This window comes from Narcine bancroftii, chromosome 2, assembly GCF_036971445.1.
Source record: "Narcine bancroftii isolate sNarBan1 chromosome 2, sNarBan1.hap1, whole genome shotgun sequence".
NCBI lineage: Eukaryota > Metazoa > Chordata > Chondrichthyes > Torpediniformes > Narcinidae > Narcine > Narcine bancroftii.
Genome location: NC_091470.1, coordinates 337,824,422 through 337,845,140, shown reverse-complemented (window position 1 = coordinate 337,845,140; position 20,719 = coordinate 337,824,422). Strand labels below are relative to the sequence as shown.

The window sequence follows — 20,719 nt, the reverse complement described above, 5'->3', positions numbered from 1 at the left end:
GACATCACTTTTACTGACTATCTGCTAAACCCTTGCCCATTCAGTTAACCTATGTATGTCCGCAGTCTCCATCTACACAATTTGCTTTCCCACTCAAGTCGGTGTCATTAATAAACTTGGTTATTCTCTATTTGGAGCCCTCCTTCAAATCATTTATGCTTATTGTGAAAAGTTGTGGGTCCAGCACCGACCCCTGCAACAACCCACTTCCCAATGATTGCCAACCAGGAAACACCCATTTATCCCAACTCTCTGCCTTCTATTTGTTAACTTTTTCTTTACCCATGCTAGTAGAATGCCCCCAACTCTGTGCATCTTCACAGAGAAGTCTTTTGCCCTGCACCTTATTGAATACCTTCTCAAAATCTATCACTTTCACCTGCTCCCCTTTTTCCACAGTACTTATTATATCCTCTAAGAACTCGTTACCAGTTAACATCACCTGTCCTTCCAGAATCCATGCTGCATCAACCTGATGGAACAATTTCCATCCAGGAGTATAGTCATTCCCTCAATGATTATACATTATACCTTCAAGGTTCTCCACCCCCACCCCCCCCAAACCCCACCTACAGACATTAAGCTATAGTCACTTGCCTTTTGTGCACATCCTTTTGTAAATAGTGGCAATACATTTGCGGTCTTCTAATCTGCTGGGACTAGAGTATTTTGACTGCAAATATATCAATTATATTTTTTTCTTTCAGTCCCCTGGGATGCATTCAATCAGGACCAGGGGACCTATCTAGTCTTAGGCCCACCATTGTATATGGCTTCTCACCTCTCATTGCTTCCTTTGGTATGTTACCCATGTCTTCCACAGCCTCATCGAATCCGCATTGCCCATTATTAATTTCCTCTCTCATCTTCTAAGGGGCTCATGTTTACTTTAATCACTTTTTTTCCGCTTTATATATTTACAACAACATTTGCTATCTGTTTTTATCTTCTGTCAACTTACTTTCATTATTTATCTGTTCTTCCTTTATTGACTTATTTGGAGGTTTTGGTGCTTTTGAAAGTTTTCCCAATCTTCTGGTTTCCCACTACTCTTGGCCTCTTTGAATGTGTTAGCTTAACTTTTAATTTGATGCTTCCCTTTATTTCCTTAGATATCCATAGCTGGCTTTCCCCACGTTTACTGTCATTGTTTTTAACTGGAATATACATTTCTTGAGCACTGAAAAATCTCTTTGAAAGTCCTCTATTGTTCCTCAACTATCTCATTATTAGCCTATGCACCTTATCTACATTGTCTAAACCCCTCCCTTCTTTGTTTAGGTATACCACGCATGTTTTGGATTTTACTTTCCTGCCCTCCATCCGTTATGCTTTTTTTAAAAAAAAACAGTGCTGTGTTCCAGGAAATTATTCCCAATTTCCCTGAATGCAGTCTGTGTAAAAAGATCAGAACGGGAATAAGGACTCATTCTCATTCCAGCATTTTACCTCCTCAACCTCTAGTAATTTTCACAGATCATCTGTGGTCTAAACTGAAGTGCAGACGATCCATGAACAACAGGCTTGCGAATAGAATGTTCAGTCTATGAAAATTCTGCACTTTCGGGTATTCTGTCTAAAACTCACGGTGTGATAAAGGTATTTGAAGTTTTGGTCGTTCTTGTGTGAACGGCCACTCTGGGACGGTAAGGAGACACTTCAGAATGGAAAATCGCACAAGTTCTATATAAAAAAAATGTTAGAAATTCAGCCATACCTGATCACATTTCTAAGAGGATTCCTAATTCTCAGATCATTACATTTTATCTCCCATTACTTCAGACCAGATCCAAGATACCATGCTCCCTTGCAGGGTTCATAAAATGCTGTTCAAGGAAACTATCACAGATACATTCTTTAAACTGTTCTTCAAGATTGCCTTGACCACTTTGATCTGACCAATCAATATATAGGCCAAAGTCCCTATATATTGACAGTTGATACTTCATTCTTACATAGAACAGTTATTTCTTTATTTACTGTCGGTGACATTGTAATATTATTTGGTGGCCTGTATACTCCTCTCACAAGTGACTTTGTACCCTTACTACTCCTAATTTCCACTCTATTTTTACTCTTCACGAACTTAACTGTTCTCAAAATCAGATTCCAGGCAGTTTTCAAGAGAAATTAACATCTCTAAAACAATTGTGAGGTGTGCATTATAACCAAATGTACTCATGTGGATTATAATCCTTATTTTAATTATTCATCTTACAATTCAAGGTTAGCATGTCTTTATACAATTATATTTTAAAAGGAGACAAGGGACCTCATTTTACATTTAAGGATGAATTGTCAATTTAAGTTGAAAATTCCAATTAAAAAATCAGGATATTATTCAATTGATGAAATTATCATGAAATTAAAAGATTCCAAGTTCAATACGCATCCCAAAAAGAAATGTTTTCTTTCGAACCACAAGGACAGCCTCCACGGCAACAACATGTCACCACAACGTCTCTTTGAGGGAGGGAAAAAAAGACAGCTGGTGAACTCACCCTGGACAACAGCCATTAATTTCTGCCTAAAAGAGTACAAGCTTGAGTATTATTTAAGGCTAAGGTGGGTCTTGGTTGTGGATGGATGGATGGATGGATGGATGGATAGGTAGGTGGGTGGATGGATGTATAGGTAGTCCTCAACTTATGACCCAACAAGAGTTATGTCCACCTACAAATACAAACAATTTTTTTTAAAATACTATACATATGCTGAGATTCTTCATTAAAGGTGCATTTAACCATATAACCATTTACGGAGCGAAAACAGGCCATGTTGGCCTTTCGAGTCCGCACCGGTTCACTGATTTTGTGCGCCCTCTTCAGGCATTGGTGATTTTAAGTGTAGTATATCTTTGAGAATTTTAACATCTATCCATAGGTTCTCTGTACTTTGGATGTGAAATCTCATATTAAAATATTAAAAAACATTGGCTGTGTGGGAGAAGCCAGTGAGTGGCCGTGGACAATAGCTTCTCAGACTGGAGGCCTGTGACTAGTGGTTGTTGAAAATTGAATTGAAAAATTTCTTTAATACCTCGTTAAGACAAGTGAATCCGATTTACAACCAGCCTGCCTTGGTCCCAATTAGGGTTGTAAATTGAAGACTACCTGTATGTCTCTGACGATAAATCTAAAATCCAGATTACAAATCATATGGCCATGCTTCAGAGAAAACTTTGTCTCAAACATGAGGAATATGTGTTATGACAGAAAACAGGAAAGGAGAGCTAAGCATTCCCTGAAATCTATTTCTTCCAAACAGTGACAATTCTTGAAATGAAAAATCAGAATATTTTACCAGGAGGCTGATCAAACATCAGCCAAATTCAAAATTATTCAAACAAATCACTGTCCAATTCAATCCTATCTCTTTGGCCTGGCTTCGCAGACGAAGATTTATGGAGGGGTATGTCCACGTCTGCTGCAGGCTCGTTGGTGACTGACAAGTCCGATGCGGGACAGGCAGGCACGGTTGCAGCGGTTGCAAGGGAAAATTGGTGGGTTGGGGTTGGGTGTTGGGTTTTTCTTCCTTTGTCTTTTGTCAGTGAGGTGGGGTCTGCGGTCTTCTTCAAAGGAGGTTGCTGCCCGCCGAACTGTGAGGCGCCAAGATGCACGGTTGGAGGCGTTATCAGCCCACTGGCGGTGGTCAATGTGGCAGGCACCAAGAGATTTCTTTAGGCAATCCTGTACCTCTTCTTTGGTGAACCTCTGTCTCGGTGGCCAGTGGAGAGCTCGTCATATAACACGATCTTGGGAAGGCGATGGTCCTCCATTCTGGAGACGTGACCCACCCAGCGCAGTTGGATCTTCACCAGCATGGATTCGATGCTTGCAGACTCTGCCAGCTCAAGTACTTCGATGTTGGTGATGAAGTCATTCCAATGAATGTTAAGAATGGAGCGGAGACAGCGCTGATGGAAGCATTCTAGGAGCCGTAGGTGATGCCGGTAGAGGACCCATGATTCGGAGCCGAACAGGAGCGTGGGTATGACAACAGCTCTGTACATGCTGATCTTTGTGTGTTTCTTCAGGTGGCTGTTTTTTCAGACTCTTTTGTGTAGTCTCCCAAAGGCACTATTTGCCTTAGCGAGTCTGTTGTCTATCTCTTTGTCGATCCTTGCATCCGATGAAATGGCGCAGCCGAGGTAGGTAAACTGGTTGACCGTTTTATGTTCTGTGTGCCCGATGGAGATGTGGGGGGGCTGGTAGTCATGATGGAGGACCTCAGTTTTCTTCAGGCTGATTTCCAGGCCAAACATTTTGGAAGTTTCTGCAAAACAAGACGTCATGCGCTGGAGAGCTGGCTCTAAATGGGCAACTAAAGCGGCATCGTCTGCAAAGAGTAGTTCACGGACAAGTTGCTCTTGTGTCTTGGTGTGAGCTTGCAGGTGCCTCAGATTGAAGAGACTGCCATCTGTGCGATACCGGATGTAAACAGCGTCTTGATTGTTCAGGTCTTTCAAGGCTTGTTTCAGCATCATGCTGAAGAAGATAGTAAAGAGGGTTGGTGCGAGGACGCAGCCTTGCTTCATGCCGTTGTCAATGGAGAAGGGTTCGGAGAGCTCATTGCTGTATCTGACCCGACCTTGTTGGATTTCATGCAGTTGGATAACCATGTTGAGGAACTTGGGGGGGCATCCGAGGCGCTCTAGTATTTGCCAAAGCCCTTTCCTGCTCACGGTGTTAAAGGCTTTGGTGAGGTCAACAAAGGTGATTTAGAGTTTTTGTTTTGTTCTCTGCACTTTTCTTGGAGCTGTCTGAGGGCAAAGACCATGTCAGTAGTTCCTCTGTTTGCGCGAAAGCTATACTGTGATTCTGGGAGGACATTTTCGGCGACACTAGGTATTAGTCTATTAAGGAGAATCCTAGCGAAGATTTTGCCTGCAATGGAGAGCAGCGTGATTCCCCTGTAGTTTGAGCAGTCTGATTTCTCGCCTTTGTTTTTGTACAGGGTGATATGATGGCATCACGAAGGTCCTGAGGCAGCTTTCCTTGGTCCCAGCAGAGCATGAAAAACTCATGCAGTTTGGTATGCAGAGCTTTGCCGCCAGCCTTCCAGACCTCTGGGGGGGATTCCATCCATACCTGCTGCTTTGCCATTTTTCAGTTGTTCAATTGCCTTATATGTCTCTTCCTGGGTAAGGACCTCATCCAGCTCTCGACTCAAGGGTTGTTGAGGGAGCTGGAGCAGGTCGGATTCTTTGACTGAGCGGTTGGCACTGAAAAGGGATTGGTAGTGTTCTGACCATCGATTGAGGATGGAGATCTTTTTGGTGAGGAGGACTTCGCCATCTGAGCTGCGCAGAGGGCTTTGGACTTGGGGTGAGGGGCCGTACACCACCTTTAGTGTCTCATAAAAACCCCTGAAGTCGCCAATGTCGGCGCTAAGCTGGGTTAGTTTGGCGAGGCTAGTCCTATCTATTTCATGCTTCAGCAACAGTAACATGTAAACACACACTACATCCAGTCGCCAATAGTGATGTTGGGTTTCATCTCGAACTGTACAATTCCCTCGTTAAAAATGTAAACATGCAAAAGCTTGAAATTATATCACATTTAAAATTTCTAAAGATACCAAGCATGAATAAACAAAATGGATGGTAGCCATCACTTCATCAAGAGATATCTATTAAAGAGGCGGAGATATGCAGAGAATTAAAATGGGATTTCTGAACCCGAATTCCAAGCATCTCAAGCAAATATTACTGCGACAATGAAGACGTGAAAACAAAGAGAAAACTGGGGTTTTCATCCACACTATGACAAAGTTTAATGTGAAACACACTAACATAATAATTCACTCTGTTGGGATTGCACCACACGGGGCTAAATATGTTATATAAACAGTAGACAAAAGGAAATTTTGGTCAATATCACATTTTATTATATGACAGTAATCTTGAATATATAATTAGGATACAAAAAAATTATATGACTGACAGTTCAGGAAATATTGTATATTTGTCACACAACTCAACTCACTCGAATAACACATGAAACAAAGCTCCTTCTTCCCAGACAGTCCCTCGGGACAGTTTCCATCCTGTTCTGTGGGTTCTAGTCATGGACGAAGACAATGCAAGATTCTTATAACCTGCCAAAAGTGAACAGTTTGGGAAATACTTCTACTCCACTCTGCGCATTTCATCAGCCAAAGTTGCCTAGAATTGGTAGGACTGCACCATTTCGAGGAATATTGACTCTCCATTTCACTCCACCCCCGATGCCTGACCTGCTGAGAGCCCCTCCAACAACTCACTTTTGCCTCCAGCTCTGGTAGATAGGCTTATTGCCTTCCTCTAGACAACCCCCCCATCTGACTCTATCTGTCCCCCTTTTTCCTCTGCCATTTATTCTCATTTGCCTATCTCACTATTCGATTCTCCCACTCATCTCCTGCCCTACCTGCCTCCTTCTGTCTGTCATCCTTCATTCCTCAGTCCTTAAATCACCGACTGGCTCCTGTCTCACACCTCCCCTCTCCACATTCAGTTGTTAGACAGGATCTCAACTTAAAGCACTGACTTTTTATTTCCCTCCACAAACACTGCCTGACCTGCCATGTCTCTCCAACAACTTTTTTTTTGCACATTTTCCAAGGAGGCCTTCAATACGTTCTTACCACGCACCTAACAATCTCTTGCCACAGAAGAGACCAGAACAGATCATCCATCTCTGGAATAATGTGTCAGGAAGGCAAATGACCTTACCAACTGAACTCACTGAGTGTAGCCAGTGCCATAACTCTGCCCTGGGAAAGGATGCTTGCTGACAGTGTTCTGGTTGATTTGGAGGATGTAGAAACATCACAGGTGATACATCTCCAGTTCTTTGAGATGCCCAATGTAAATAGTCTCCATCTCTCCCTGGCATGAGATTGCAAGGACATCTGCAACACCAGCATCATAGCAGGAAACTGACCATTACTTTGGCCGCTCTTCAGGCAAAATGCCCCAGAATAATAATGGAAATTCTAAAATCATTACCAATCTGACCGACTGTACACCACCACCAGCCCAATGATAAATGTTCACAATGATACCTGAAAAACATGGATTGCTTTGCATATCTAGGAAATCACCTCTCAGCCAGACATCGGCACAGCCTTGGCTATCAGAGTGTTACGAGCCCAGAGGACTCCAAAACCCAGAAGCAATACATATTCACCAAGACAATTGGTTACTTAAACAAAAGATGCTTTTAATTATCTTTAAACATGAAAACAGGATCAAACTTTAATTTATTACTATTAACAACCCCTTCTAAATCTAAGTACACATTTATGTAATGTGTATATGTTCAGGAAAGTTTTAATAATCTAGTAATTCACTTCTCCAAGTTCACTGGTATTAGGCAATTCTTATACTGTGCACAGAATTTAACAGTTATGAATCCTTACCAGATTCTGGTGTTTAAAGGTAAATGGTTACTGTTCAGGAAGGTTCTTATTGGTTTCACAGAGAGATTTGTTGCTCGGTGAACACCCACACAAACTGATTTCCTCCAATCAGTCACTTCAGTGTCTTGCAGAAGAAACTTGCCCCATCATGGGTTTTCCAGATGATAACCTCTTCTATCAGGTCACCACAGAGTTCCTCTTATTTCCCTTATTTCAGGAGAAACGCTCTAGCCAGCCATTTCCTCTTGTACAGACTACAAGGGTTTTTTTTAAAAAAACAGACTGAACTCAGAACTCACAACCCAAAATGAGGTTTTCGACAAGCCTGCCAGCTTGCCATGTTGCAGCCTCAAAAGTAACTGCAGAACTGACCTCTCTCTCTCACTCTCTCTGCTTGTAAAAACCAGAACCCCTCCAAACCTAATCCTTGAAAGATCTTTATCAGCAGGAGCCCCAGACTTTTCCATTTGAACCGGCTGTAGAAATTCTTTCCAAAGCAGTTCCATCATCTCTGCAAAATCATGGACCTGAATGTCAAGATTCTTGCATTTTAAATGAGATGTGAAGTCCAAGTATCTGGGTTTAGTGACCTACACTAAACCCCCCACCCCACAATCTCTTTTAAAAACATATTTATATAATATAATCCATAACAAGAGGAAGAGAGATTTTAAAGATCAAGACCTTGAATCCAACAAAAAGCTCATCACTAGTGTTTGTGACTTGTCCTACCCGCTGAAGGTATCTTCAAACAATATCACATACAATGAGAGGTTACTGCCAACTTTATCTCTGTAAAACTCTCCAAATCCATTGTCAACACTCTCCCACCTATAATCTCTGCACCAAGGTGTCATTTACACAGGGTCCAACATGTTTGCAAGACTGACATCAGATTCCAAAGGCAAACCTCATGGCAAGGGTTTCCCAGGTGGACAGCAGAAAAAGGTTCAAGGGTATTGTCAAAGTTCCCACCAATATACAAGAATTCAGGCCTGGCCCAAGACTGCTCAAAAAGAGAGAGCATTCTGTGCAACTTCAGAACTGTCAACATCTGTTCAGAGCACCAAGAGTTCCAGTGTGAATGGTGAACAGAGTGCACCATCTCCCAAACTACCCCCGCCCCCCCCCACTTGCAGCCTCACTGTCTGCAGATCCCACAATGGACAGTACTGGAGAGGAAGCAAGTCATCCTCGCCCCCATGTGACTGGCCAAGAGGGTGTCAGTAAAGATGGGATTGACCCATTGCCAAAAATTGACACAGACAAACATTTGCAGAAATGGGCCAAAGGCATCCCTAAACTGTGTCCAAAAGTCCAGTGTTACACTCCGATTGTTTTATATGAGCATCCCCAAAATTCTCCTCGTAAAACCACAATAATTCCACTCTCGTGGCAAGAAGCCAAAGCACTGTAACAATCTGCGAGAAAGATTAGAAATTAACATTTTGTCACCACACAATAATTACTCAACCATGCTTCCGCAAACACTGAAGAAATGTGGGCGGCAAGTTGATGTCCCTCAAGTTTCTAATTTGTCAGACATTCAGGAAATTGATTTCACATTAGCATGGTCGTTGGACATATTTTGCCACTGACAATGTCCACCATTCAAATCGCAGAAAACACACTGCAGGGAAGTAAAACTAGGGTAAGAATATATACTGAGTGCAGTTGTCAATTGGACCAACATGCAGAGAGCAGCAAAATATCCATTAGTACGCACCACCACACTACAGTTCACTCAAATCACACTACAGTTCACTCAAATCACACAATTCACTCAAAACACACTACATTTCACTTAAATCACACTACATTTCACTCAAATCGCACTACATTTCACTCAAATCACACTACATTTCACTCAAATCACACTACAATTCACTTAAATCACACTACTTTTCACTCAAATCACACGACATTTCACTCAAATTACACTACATTTCCCTCAAATTACACTACAACTCACACTACAATTCACTCAAAGTTATAGCTCAGCTTCCAAAAGTGGGTTTGTTTTTGTTACTTATTAAAGAAGCAAAACCAGAAAGAAAACCTGTTAGTGGAGTGAGCTGATTCACTTCCTGGACAACTTTTAGGATTGCAAAACAGAAAGCGCTCGCCACTTTTGCAACGATTTGCGATGATCAAAGAGAAGCAACAAACCTCTGGCAGCGCAAAGAGCTTCCGATCTGCAGAAATACTGAAGAAGACCGGAACGCCAAGTCAGTCGTGTTTTGCCACAGGGTCTCCGGCTCAATGTAACCGTCGTAGTCGGTGCGAGGGCTTTGTTTCACCCCCCACCCCCCTCTCTCAAGCTCACGTCCGCAGTGCCTTCCTCTTGACCGGACTGCGCTGGGTGACAGGAGCCCAACCGCTCCGAGCGCCTTCAAGCCGCTGGGACCACGGAGCACCCACCATTCACTCTCTCCTTCGCTTATTTAACTCGGCAACCTTGCAAAACTCTTTTTTTTAATGGGGTAAAGGGGCTTCCTTCCTTCTCCGGTGTTTAGGCTTCTTCCTTTTTCTTTAAATAACCCCCCCCCCCCCCGCCCCCCATCCGAGATAAAGAAACCAACGGCAAAGTCCACACTCCGCAGGATCGCTCCTTCGTTTCTCCGCAGCCGCCAAACTTTGGCCCCTCCACCTCTGTTTCTTGCTTTCAGTCACTCCACTGTGTTTTTTTCCGTGTGAAAGTTCAGCAGACGTGCGTCAATGAAATATGAGCAGCAAAGAGCCGTGACGTGGCGCATCCACGCCTCGTCCTTCTGGAACTGGAGTTAGGCTCATAGCGGGTCCCGTGGAACAGGCAGCAGAGATTTGGGGCGCTCTCGGGCTCATCCCGTCCGCTTCCTTGGGCAGCAATTGAAGTCAACGGAGAGCTTGAAGGACAAAGAATGGCCATGGTCAAAATAGATTGGAATTGTATCGTTAAACAAGGAACTCAGCATTTGATGTCAAATTCAGATTTCAGATGTACTGTCAGAGTACCTGCAGGGCATCGCATCCCACCTGAGATTCTTTCCCCACCCTCGCTGGTCAGGCAGAATCATCTTTCAGGGGTGAAAGGTGAAATTTTCGATGCAGAGTTTGCATGTCCCTGGCCAAGGTTGGCAAGTTGGTTTCCGATGGATATGGGGGATCTTGTTCGGAAGAAGAGAGAGATGGAGAGCAGGTGTCGGCAACGTGGAGCAAATGAGGAACTTGAGGAGTATTTAAAAAAAGTAAGAAAACCTCAAGAAATCAGGAAGGCTAAAAGAAGACATGAGATTGCTCTGGCAGACAACTTGAAGGAAAATCCTAATAGTTTCTACAGGTATATTAAGAGCAAAAGGATAGTAAGGGATGAAATTGGTCCTCCTGAAGATCAAAGTGGTCGGCTTTGAATGGAGTTAAAAGAGATGGGGGAGATCATAAATGGTTTGTTTTCATCACTATTAACTCAGGAAACAGGAACAGAGTCATGGGAAGTAAGGAAAACAAGCAGTGAGGTCATGGAACCTATACAGACTAAAGAGGAGGAAGTGCTTGCTGTATTGAAACAAATAAGGATGGATAAATCCCCAGAGCCTGATGATATTCCCTCGGACCTTGAGGAAGGCTAATGTAGAAATTGCTCTGGCAGAAATATTTAAAATGTCCCTAGCCATGGGTGTGGTGCCGTAGGATTGGAAAGTAACTCATGTGTTTCTGTTGTTTAAAAAAGGCTCCAAAAGTAACCCTGGAAATTATAGGCTGGTAAACCTGACGTCAGTAGTAGGTGTTCTGAGAGATAGCCAGAAACTGTAGATAGTCCACATGGTTTTGTGCATGGTTGGTCATCTTTAACCAATCCTATAGAGTTTTTCAAGGAGATTACCAGAAAAGTTGATGATTACCAGGCTGTGGATATTGTCAACATAGAATTTAGTAAGGCCTATGACAAGGTCCCACAAGTTAGTCAGGCAGGTTCAGATGCTAGGTATTCATGGTGAAATAGTGAACTGGGTTCGACAATGGCTGGATGGAAGAAGCCAGAGAGTAATGGTGGATGACTGCTTCTCAGACTGGAGGCCTGTAACTAGTAGTGTGCCTCAGGGATCGGTGCTGGGATTATTGTTGCTTGTCATCTATATCAATGATCTGGATAATAATATGGTAAATTGGATCAGCAAGTTTACAGATGGCACTAAGAACACTTTCATGGCTTGCAGAGGGATCTGGATCAGCTGGAAAAATGGGCTGAAAAATAGCAGATGGAAATTAATGCAGACAAGTATGATGAGTTGCATTTTGTAAGGATAAACCAAGAAAGGACATACATGGTAAATGTTAGGGCACTGAGGAGTGTGGTAAAACAGAAGGACCTGGGAATATAGATACATAATTCCCTGAAAGAGGTATCAGAGGTGGAGAGGGTTGTAAAGAGAGTTTTTGGCATATTGCCCTTCATAAATCAAAGTATTGAGTGTAGGAGTAGGGATGTTATGGTAAAGTTGTATAAGACATTGGTAAGTCAAATTTGGAGTTTTGTGTGCGCTTTTGGTCACCAAACTACAGAAAAGATATCAATAAGATAGAAAGAGTGCAGAGAAGATCTATTAGGATGTTGCTCAGATTTCAAGAACTGAGTTACAGGGAAGGGGTAAACAGGTTAGGACAATGGTTCTCAACCTTTTTCTTTCCACTTACATACCACTTTAAATGTTCCCTATGCCGTAGGTGCTCTGTGATTAGTAAGGGATTGCTTAAGGTGGTATTTTAATTGTACCTAATTGACTCATTATGGGCATGGTTTCATTAACTCCAAAGGAAATGGGCAAATGACAATGTTATCAAGCAAAATATTTCAGTAACAAATGGGTCTAGAGCAGTGGTTCTCAAGTTTCCCTTCCTGGGAGACATTCTGAAAAAAATTATAAAGGTGGATTTTCCACAGGATCTGGAATTGTACCTTCTGGGTAACATTATGGACATGTGTTTTAAATTATCCAAGTATCAAATTCATGTTTTGAAGGTCGCCTTGGCAGTAGCCAGGAAATGTATAGTGGTCACATGGAAGTCTGACTCCCAACTAGCTATTACACTATGGAATCTGGAAATGCAGAGTTACATTCCCTTGGAAAAAATCAGGTACAATTTAAGGAAGATTATGACACATCGTTAGAATGAGGCAACCCTACTTAAAACTCATAGATATACAGATATAATGTCACCCTTTTGGAATAAAAGAACTGAAACAACCTGTTCCAGCAGGAAAACGATTGAGATCAAAGAAGTGGAGTGTGACGGAGATGCTGTGCTCTTATTTTTTTTTGTCCCTTACCACTTTTTATTTCAGTACCTGGGTTTTCCTTCGGTTTTATGCAAGGGTCATTAACCTCAATGGTATTTGTGTTTTTTGTATTTGTATAATTTATATATCTTTATTCTCGCTTGTATTGGGGCATGGCGAGAAAGGGGGTAGGATGGGGAAAAACTGGCTCTGTACATTATACATAAGTGTTGAAAGTGTATTGTTGTCTGAATCTATACGTCTTTGAAATTCAAAAATAAAATATTCAAAAGAAGTTTATAATCTCCCTCCTGTTTGCTAACTCACCGTCCCTTTTTCTATAGCCCACTACCATGACATCGTCAGCGAACTTGTATACAATATTGTCATAGTTATATGTAATTATATAGCTATTTTTAACATTTACAGTATTTCAGACTAATATCCTTGTGTTTTTCCAGATGTAAGGGGTAGTATATTTGTACATATTGCCCAGAGGTGTCTCAACAATGGTGTTTGATGGGAAAATTCTGATTATTGACCCAGTGAAATGAAGTACACAGACAAGTTAAAATATAAATTGGAGAGCGAGGGACTAAAATAAGAAAATCTGCAGATGCTGGGGCCACGTTCAATGCACAAAAGTACTGGAGAAACTCAGCAGGTTACATAACAGCCATCATGTGTAAAGGGTAACTAACGTTTAGGGGGAACATGAGGAAGAACTTCTTCACACCAAGGGTGGTTGGAGTGTAGAACAAGCTGCCAGCTGAGGTGGTGAATTTTTTAACATTTAAGAAGTATTTGGACAGATATATGGATTGGAGAGGTATAGAGGGCTATGGACAGGGTGCAGGTCAATGGGACTGGAACACCTTCAGACTTTGTACTCTGTGCTAAGCTGAGCCCTCTGTCAGGACTCCAAACAGATAGAATCCAAAATGAAAATTAATTAACAAAACATAATTAAAAGGGGCTAGAGACATGGACTAGAGACATCAACCACTTCATCAATGACAGCGAGATTAATGGACTTCCGGAAGAGGTACAAAGCTCGGTTGGCATCTATGGTGCTGAAGTGGAGAGAGACAGCTTTAATTCCCAGTTCCCTTATCTGGGTTCCCCCACATCACTGTGATGGCCAATAAAATGCACCAGTATCACTACCTCCTCAGAAGCCTGTCAGGCTGCACAACAGTGTGGAATGGAAATTGCTCTGCACAAGACCACAAGAAACTGCAGAAGGTTGTCAGCACAGATTGACCTTCACACCACCTCCCCTCCGCTTGATCTATTCTTCTGGCTGCCTTTCAAAAGGAGCCAGCACATCCCACCCCAGCCCCACTCTCTTCATTAGGAAGAGATTTACAAATGTGAGATAATGCATTCAGGGAAGGGGGAATGTGGGACTGGATACTTTGTTTTAGTGCAGAGGTCCTCAAACCTTTTAGACCGTGGACCACTTCAAGGACTACATGGTCTTTTGTCGACTTCCAGGTGACACTGGATTGGGCGGGGAGGGCTGGGTGGAGGCAGCACTGGATGGGGGTGGAAAGAGTTGGTGGCTGTGATGGATGGGGGGAGTGCAGCACTGGATGGGGGGATGTGGTGGCTGTGATGGATGGGGGGAGTTCAGCACTGGATGGGGGGGGATGTGGTGGCCGTGATGGATGTGGGGTGTGCAGCTCTGGATGGGGGGGATGGTGGTGCTGACAGGGTGGAGAAGCTGGCAGTGCTGGACGGGGATGGTGGCTGTGATGGATGGGGGAGTGCAGCACTGGATGGGGGGATGTGGTGGCTGTGATGGATGGGGGGTGTGCAGCTCTGGATGGGGGGGGAATGGCGGTGCTGACAGGGTAGAGCAGGTGGGAGTGCTGGACGGGGATGGTGGCTGTGATGGATGGGGGTAGTGCCGGCACTGGATGGGGGGTGATGGCGATGCTGGATGGGGGTGAAGGGGGTGGTGGTGCTGGACAGGAGAGGGTGGCATTGCTGGATAGGAGGGGGTGATGGTGCTGGATGGGGAGGGGGGTGGTGGTGATGTAAGACAGAGGTGATGGTGGCATTGGATGGAGGTGGCAGTGCTAGATGAGGGTAGTGGCAGTGGCGATGCTGGGGGAGGGTAGTGGCAGCACTGTATGGGGGATTTGGTGGCTGTGATGGATGGAGGGTGTGGCACTGGATGCGGGGTGGCAGCATTGGATGGGGTGAATGGGGTGGCAGCAGTGCTGACAGGGTGTGATGGAGGTGCTGGACATACCTCACACCTCTTTCCATCCTTCTGTTCCCTCTCAACTACAGTATATGCCAAAGCCAAATACAACATGGCAGCCATCAAGCTTCATTCTCGCGAGAGATGGGCTGAGACTGCCATAGGCACTATATTAAATTGATTCCCCCCCCCCCCTTTGAATGGCCCCATCAACCCCAGGGGGTTGATATCAGCCACTTTGGGTACCCCTATATTAGTGTTTACTCGGAAGTGGGGTCTGAAAAGATAGGCCCAATCAGCATGACTTTCTTAAAGGAAAATCATGCCTGACAAACCTATTGAAATTTTTTGAAGAAATCACAAGGACAGACAGGGGAGAATCAATGGGATGTTGTATATTTGGACTTTCAAAAGGTCTTCAACAAGGTGCCATACATAAAGCTGCTGAACAAGATAAGAGATCATAGAATTACAGGAAGGATACTAGCATGGGTAGACCATTAACTGATCATCAGGAAACAGTGTGTTGGAATAAAAGGATCCTATTTTGGTTGGCTACCAGTTACCAGCAGCAGTCAGTGTTGGGGCCTCTGTTTGCACTGTATATAAATGATTTGGATTGTGAGATTATGGTAAATTTGATTTACCATGATTAGTTTTATGGTAAATTTGTAGATGATAGTAGGATGGCTGGTGCTGAGGATATGGAAAGGCTGCAGAGAGACTTGGATAGATTAAGAGAATGGGCAAAGAGGTGCTAGATAATATACAATGTTGGAAAGTGAAAGGTTATGCCCTTCAGTAGAAGAAATAGCTGGGCAGACTATTATTTAGATGGGGAGAAAAATCAAAATTCCAAGGAGCAAAGGGACTTGGGGGTCCTCATCCAGGATATCCTAAAGGTTGACCTCCAGGTTGAGTCAGTAGTGAAGGAGATAAATGCAGTGTTTGCATCTATTTCTAGAGGAATAGCGTACACCAATAAGAGCGGGGGTGTAGCATTGAGACTCTACAAAGCATTGATGAGGCCTCACTTAGAGCACTGCGTACAATTTTGGGCACCTTATTTGAGAATAGACATGCAGGCATTGGCGACACTTCAGAGAAGATTTGCTGGAATCATACAAGGAATGTAAGGGTTACCATATGAGTAATGACTGCTGGCTCTAGGACTGTGTTTGTTAGAGGACAGAAGGATGAGAGGGGATCTCATAAAGGTATTTTCGAATGCTGAAAGGGCTGGACAGGGTTGATGAGGCAAGGATAGTAGGTGACTCTATGACAAGAGAGCATAACTTCTGGATAGAATTTAAAACAGATGATTAATCAGAGAGTCGTGAGTCTGTGGAATTTGTTGCCACAGACAGTTGTTCCAGTGAAGTCTAAGAGTGTATTTAAGGCAGAGATTGACAGGTATTTGATTAGTCAGGGTATAAAAGGTTACGGGGAGAAATCAGGGAGTGGGGCTGAGTGGAGGAGGGCCTACATCTGCTCCTCCATCTTGTGAAGGGCCTTCATGAATGTGAGGTCAGGATAGAAAATGTGCTGGACCATGTTGAACTTGAGAAAGAGTTAGTGTTGGAACTCTTGAAAACATTCAGATATACGAGTCCCAGCACTGGGTGGGGTATACCCCAGGTTACCACAGTAAGTTAAGCAAGAGATGGCTGGGAAGTCAACAATATCTTTGCATCATCACTGGCCACAGGTGTGGATCTGGAGTATTGGAGGATGGTGAACGTTGTTCCACGGTTCAAGAAAGGAAATAGGGAGAATCCTGGGAATTATAGACCACTTTATTTTGCTTTTGCTCTGAAAAAAAAACAATTTCTCTCTATAACTGTTCTTCTGTATTATGTCTAACTTTCTGTACTATGTATGGGATGTCTAACTGGACTGGTCATGAAACAAACTTTCTCACTGCAACTTGGTACATGTGAAAATAAACAATCTTAAACTTGGTCTAGAAATACATTTAGTGACCAAATCTTGAAAATATGCTATTTCAGAAAGTCATCAATCAATCAAAGAAAAAGGACCTAAAGCCCACCATCTCCATGCCAACTATTAAATATACATCTGTATTCATCCCATTTTCGAGCATTTGCCCTGGTCTTGGTGATGTAAGTAGTCATCCAGATACTTCTTCAATGTTGTGAGTCTCTCTGCCTTCCCAAACCTTCAGGTTACATTTTCAAGTTACCACTCAGCCACAGGTGAAAAACAATCCCCAGTTCTCCATTAAACCTCCTATCTCTGACTTCAGACCTCTTCCCAATTGTTTTAGACATATCTGCAATGGGAAATGCATTGCTTTGTAGATACAGCAAGGGGAGGACTCCAAAAATAGGATGATTAATAAATCAAGAGGAAATGAGAATGCAGTGGCATAAGATTCCAGGGGGAAATTGACAAGAGAGAGAGAGAGAGAGAGAGAGAGAGAGATCAAAATTAGAGAATATTGTAAAAAAAATCAAAGTTTAACAGTTTTTATTTGAATAACAAGGTAGATTAATTGATAATAGAAAATAACATACTGCATATGATCTGATATCTATGACAGATACAATGTTGCAGAGTTTCCAAGAATGGGTGTTCGATATTCCAGGTTAAATGATGCTCCAAGACGTGCCAAAGGGAAAGGAGGAAGGGTAGCATTAGGAACAATGACTTCCCTTCCTGAACACTTTTGGGTGTATTTTATGGATTTTAGACTGCTGATCACAAAAGTCACCTTAAAATTTTCCTATCACATACTGTTTTTATATATAACCTATTTTTGTGATTTCTTGTCATATTTTAAGCATATAAAACCATGAATTGCAACACGTCATTGAAAATTCATTTTCTGCACTCACACTTAAGACTTCTTCCCGGTTGACCTTGGTGCAGTCAGTGAAGAACATGGTGCAAGTTTTCACCAGGACATTGTGACCATGGAAAAGTGGTGTCAAGGCAACTGGAATCCATCAATGCTGGCTGACGACCATTGGACATGGGCATCAGATGCTGAGTACAAACAAAAATCAGCAGCAAAATATTTTTAAGTCAGTTGAACTTATGCAATTTGTCAACATCATGATGCGATTAAACATGTTAAATTCAATAAAAGTTAATTTAATGTTTCTCCAACTTCCTACATGATACCACAAATCTGAAATTATGTTTGGGGATTTCAAGTTGAACACAATTTCTTTTCAGAAGAAAGTCTTTTGAAAACATTTGTGATCCAGTGTAATCAGAGAAGTATTGAATCATGGTATTGAAGCAGTGCATAGAAATTTGGAATCAGTTTGGTTTGAAATTATCAATAGCAGGGGGGAAAAACAAGGGGGATAGATCTCATCTGGATGCTACCAAAATGTGACTTCTTGATAGGACAGGGCACATGAGGGAATTACAATCGTCATGCAAGCTTTTAATGTGCGTACTGATGGGATGAACCAACTTGGCAAGGGTGGCATGGAAGATATATTTGTAGAGTACATCAGAAATTGCTTCTGAGAACATCATGTTATTGAACCTATCAAGATTGCCGAGAATGGTATGACAATAATATATAACCATAACCATATAACCGTTTACAGCACGGAAATAGGCCATGTCGGCCCTTCAAGTCCGTACTGGAAAAATAAAGTAAGAGACAGGTCAGTCGATAAACAGTGGCAGATTTTCACTCACCCAGTCCATAATATTTGGCAGCTATTCATCCCAATTAAAAAGAGGGATTCCTTGATAAAGTGGTATAGTCTAAAGTTATTGAGGGATTCCTTGATAAAGTGGTATAGTCTAAAGTTATTGAAGGAATCAAAATAATGTTAAATTCCGAATTAAGCATACAAAGGTAGGCCAAAGGATAGGAAAGTTTTTTAGTACCAAGCAGCAAAAAAACTTAAAAGCTCATAAGAAGGAAAAAATGACTGAGAGGAAAAAGTACATGTAATATTAAACATAAAGTGGATCTATGAAAATATAAATAGAAATGTGCTGTGGGACCTTGAGAATTGTGAATTAATAACAAGAAATTAACAAACTGCAGGTATGTTAAATCAATTGTTTGCATCAACCTTCACCATTTCCAATATCTAAATATCCATACTTATATACTGTTTATACTCATGTAATCGTTGATACTGTGGTGGTGTGAGCAGTGGAGGGTCATTAATGACAAATTCAGCACGTCCCTTTAGGGCAGCATGAGCTCAGTCACCTGGTGCATTGTGACATCATAATCGCTGCACAGGACACATGCTGGAAGGGATGCTGGAGTCAGAGAGAAAAACCCCTGACGAGGCCATTTCCCCATGGATGCCCCTCCACGTGGCAATACAAGTGGGGCTGGTTCGCCATGAGGATGTGCGCTGCCACACAAACCCCCCCCCAGCCCCCCGAACCGGCTACGCGTCCTGTCGCTTTGGTGGCCAGTCCCGGCACTTGGGCACAGCTGTGATAAGTCCAGATGGGCTGTCTTCAGGCGGTGTAAAAAGTTCCTCTCTTCCCTCAACGTCCAGGGTGAAGGTTCAGTTGGACCGGTGCAAGACTTTGTATGGCACTTCATACGGTCGCTGTAGCAGTGCACCTTATGGTTCCCTCCGCACAGAAATGAACTGGGCTGAGTCAAACTCTTTGGGGAGATGAAACAGCTGGATACCGTAGTGTGCCGGGGGTGGGGCAGCGGGGGAGGCCAATCGCCTGCATAGGTTCGCCTGCGGGTTTTTTTCGGTGGCCGTGGTGTCAGGGTTTGGGCTGAAAAACTCACCTGGCAGGGAAAGCAGTGCGCCATAGACCATATCCGCTGCTGAAACCTGCAGGTCCTCCTTGGGTGCCATCCTAATCCCAAGGAGGACCCAGGGTAGTTTGTCCGCCCAGTCTGGTCCAGAGAGCCTGGCCATAAGCTATGCCTTCAGAAGCCTGTGGAACCTCTCCAGCAACCTGTTGGACTGCAGGTGGTATGCTGTGGTGTGCTTGCCCATAGCTTTCTGTATCTTTGTCCAGAGCGCTCATGACATGATAGAACATCGTGGCATCTGAGGAGATTTTGCGGAGTGAAATTGTGCTTTCGCCTGCCCAAACCACGTTCTCGGTCAGTGGGTCCAAAAGGGGGGAAGCTTGATGGAGACAGCGTTAACCTCTGCTGAATCCATGGTGTTTTGAGTCCAGAAAAACATCTGGGCTCGTCGGGGCACCACAGGGCATAAAATACCATATATACTTGTTTAATCATCAACATTTTTCAGGTCAACTTTGGTGGGGTGGTGGTGTGAGCAGTGGAAGAAACACAGCCAGCATGTTGAGGGTCGTTAACAGTTTTTATTAAAATTCAGCGCGCCCCTTTAAGTGTAGCATGAGCTCAGTTATCTGGTCCATTGTGACATCATAATCGCTGCCCAGGGTGCGTGCTGGAAAGGATGCTGGAGTCAGAGAGAAACCTCTGACGAAGCCATTTCCCCATGGCTGCCCCACCACGTGACAATACAAGCGGGGCTGGTTTGCCATGAGGATGTGCGCCACCACAATACCATCCAATAGTCAAACTCCCCTTTTTAGACCCAAAACTCAATGTTTTCATATGACTAATGTAAAATTCAATCCCCCTTTGTGGCCCTTACCATCCACCCATCCGAACTCCCAAGATCCAACCATCCATCCATCTGAGCTCCTAAGCTCTGACTGCCCATACATCCAAGCTCCCAATGTCCTGCTCCTGATGCCCTAACTGCCCATCCATCCAAGCTCCTGATGCCCAAATGTGGACCCTCGTCTGGGCCACTCGCCCACCAGAGCTCCCAATACCTCAGCCACAGACTCTTCTAAGCCCTAGCCACCTATTCAAGTTCCCGTCACCC

The 20,719-nt window shown here is 43.3% G+C and overlaps 1 protein-coding gene and 1 long non-coding RNA gene across 11 annotated transcripts in view; one reads left to right on the top strand and one right to left on the bottom strand.

The window, feature by feature from the left end:
• map3k22 (mitogen-activated protein kinase kinase kinase 22) overlaps window positions 1–19,061 on the bottom strand; it is a 179,077-nt gene extending 160,016 nt beyond the window's left edge. For 8 of the 10 annotated variants that reach the window (XR_011352488.1, XR_011352489.1, XR_011352490.1 and 5 more), the window contains exons 1-3: window positions 18,973–19,061; window positions 17,732–17,882; window positions 9,574–10,289 (exon numbers count right to left, since the gene is read on the bottom strand). The gene's annotated coding sequence lies outside the window, so the exon portion shown is untranslated. Of the gene's footprint in view, window positions 1–9,573; window positions 10,290–17,731; window positions 17,883–18,554; window positions 18,663–18,972 lie in introns of all 10 variants that reach the window. The other 2 variants (XR_011352492.1, XR_011352493.1) reach the window with 2 other exon arrangements.
• LOC138755720 (uncharacterized) lies at window positions 9,520–17,955 on the top strand. The gene is made up of 3 exons (XR_011352500.1): window positions 9,520–9,632; window positions 16,883–16,996; window positions 17,678–17,955. It is a non-coding gene; the product is annotated as an uncharacterized lncRNA (long non-coding RNA).
• Window positions 19,062–20,719: the final 1,658 nt, after the last annotated feature.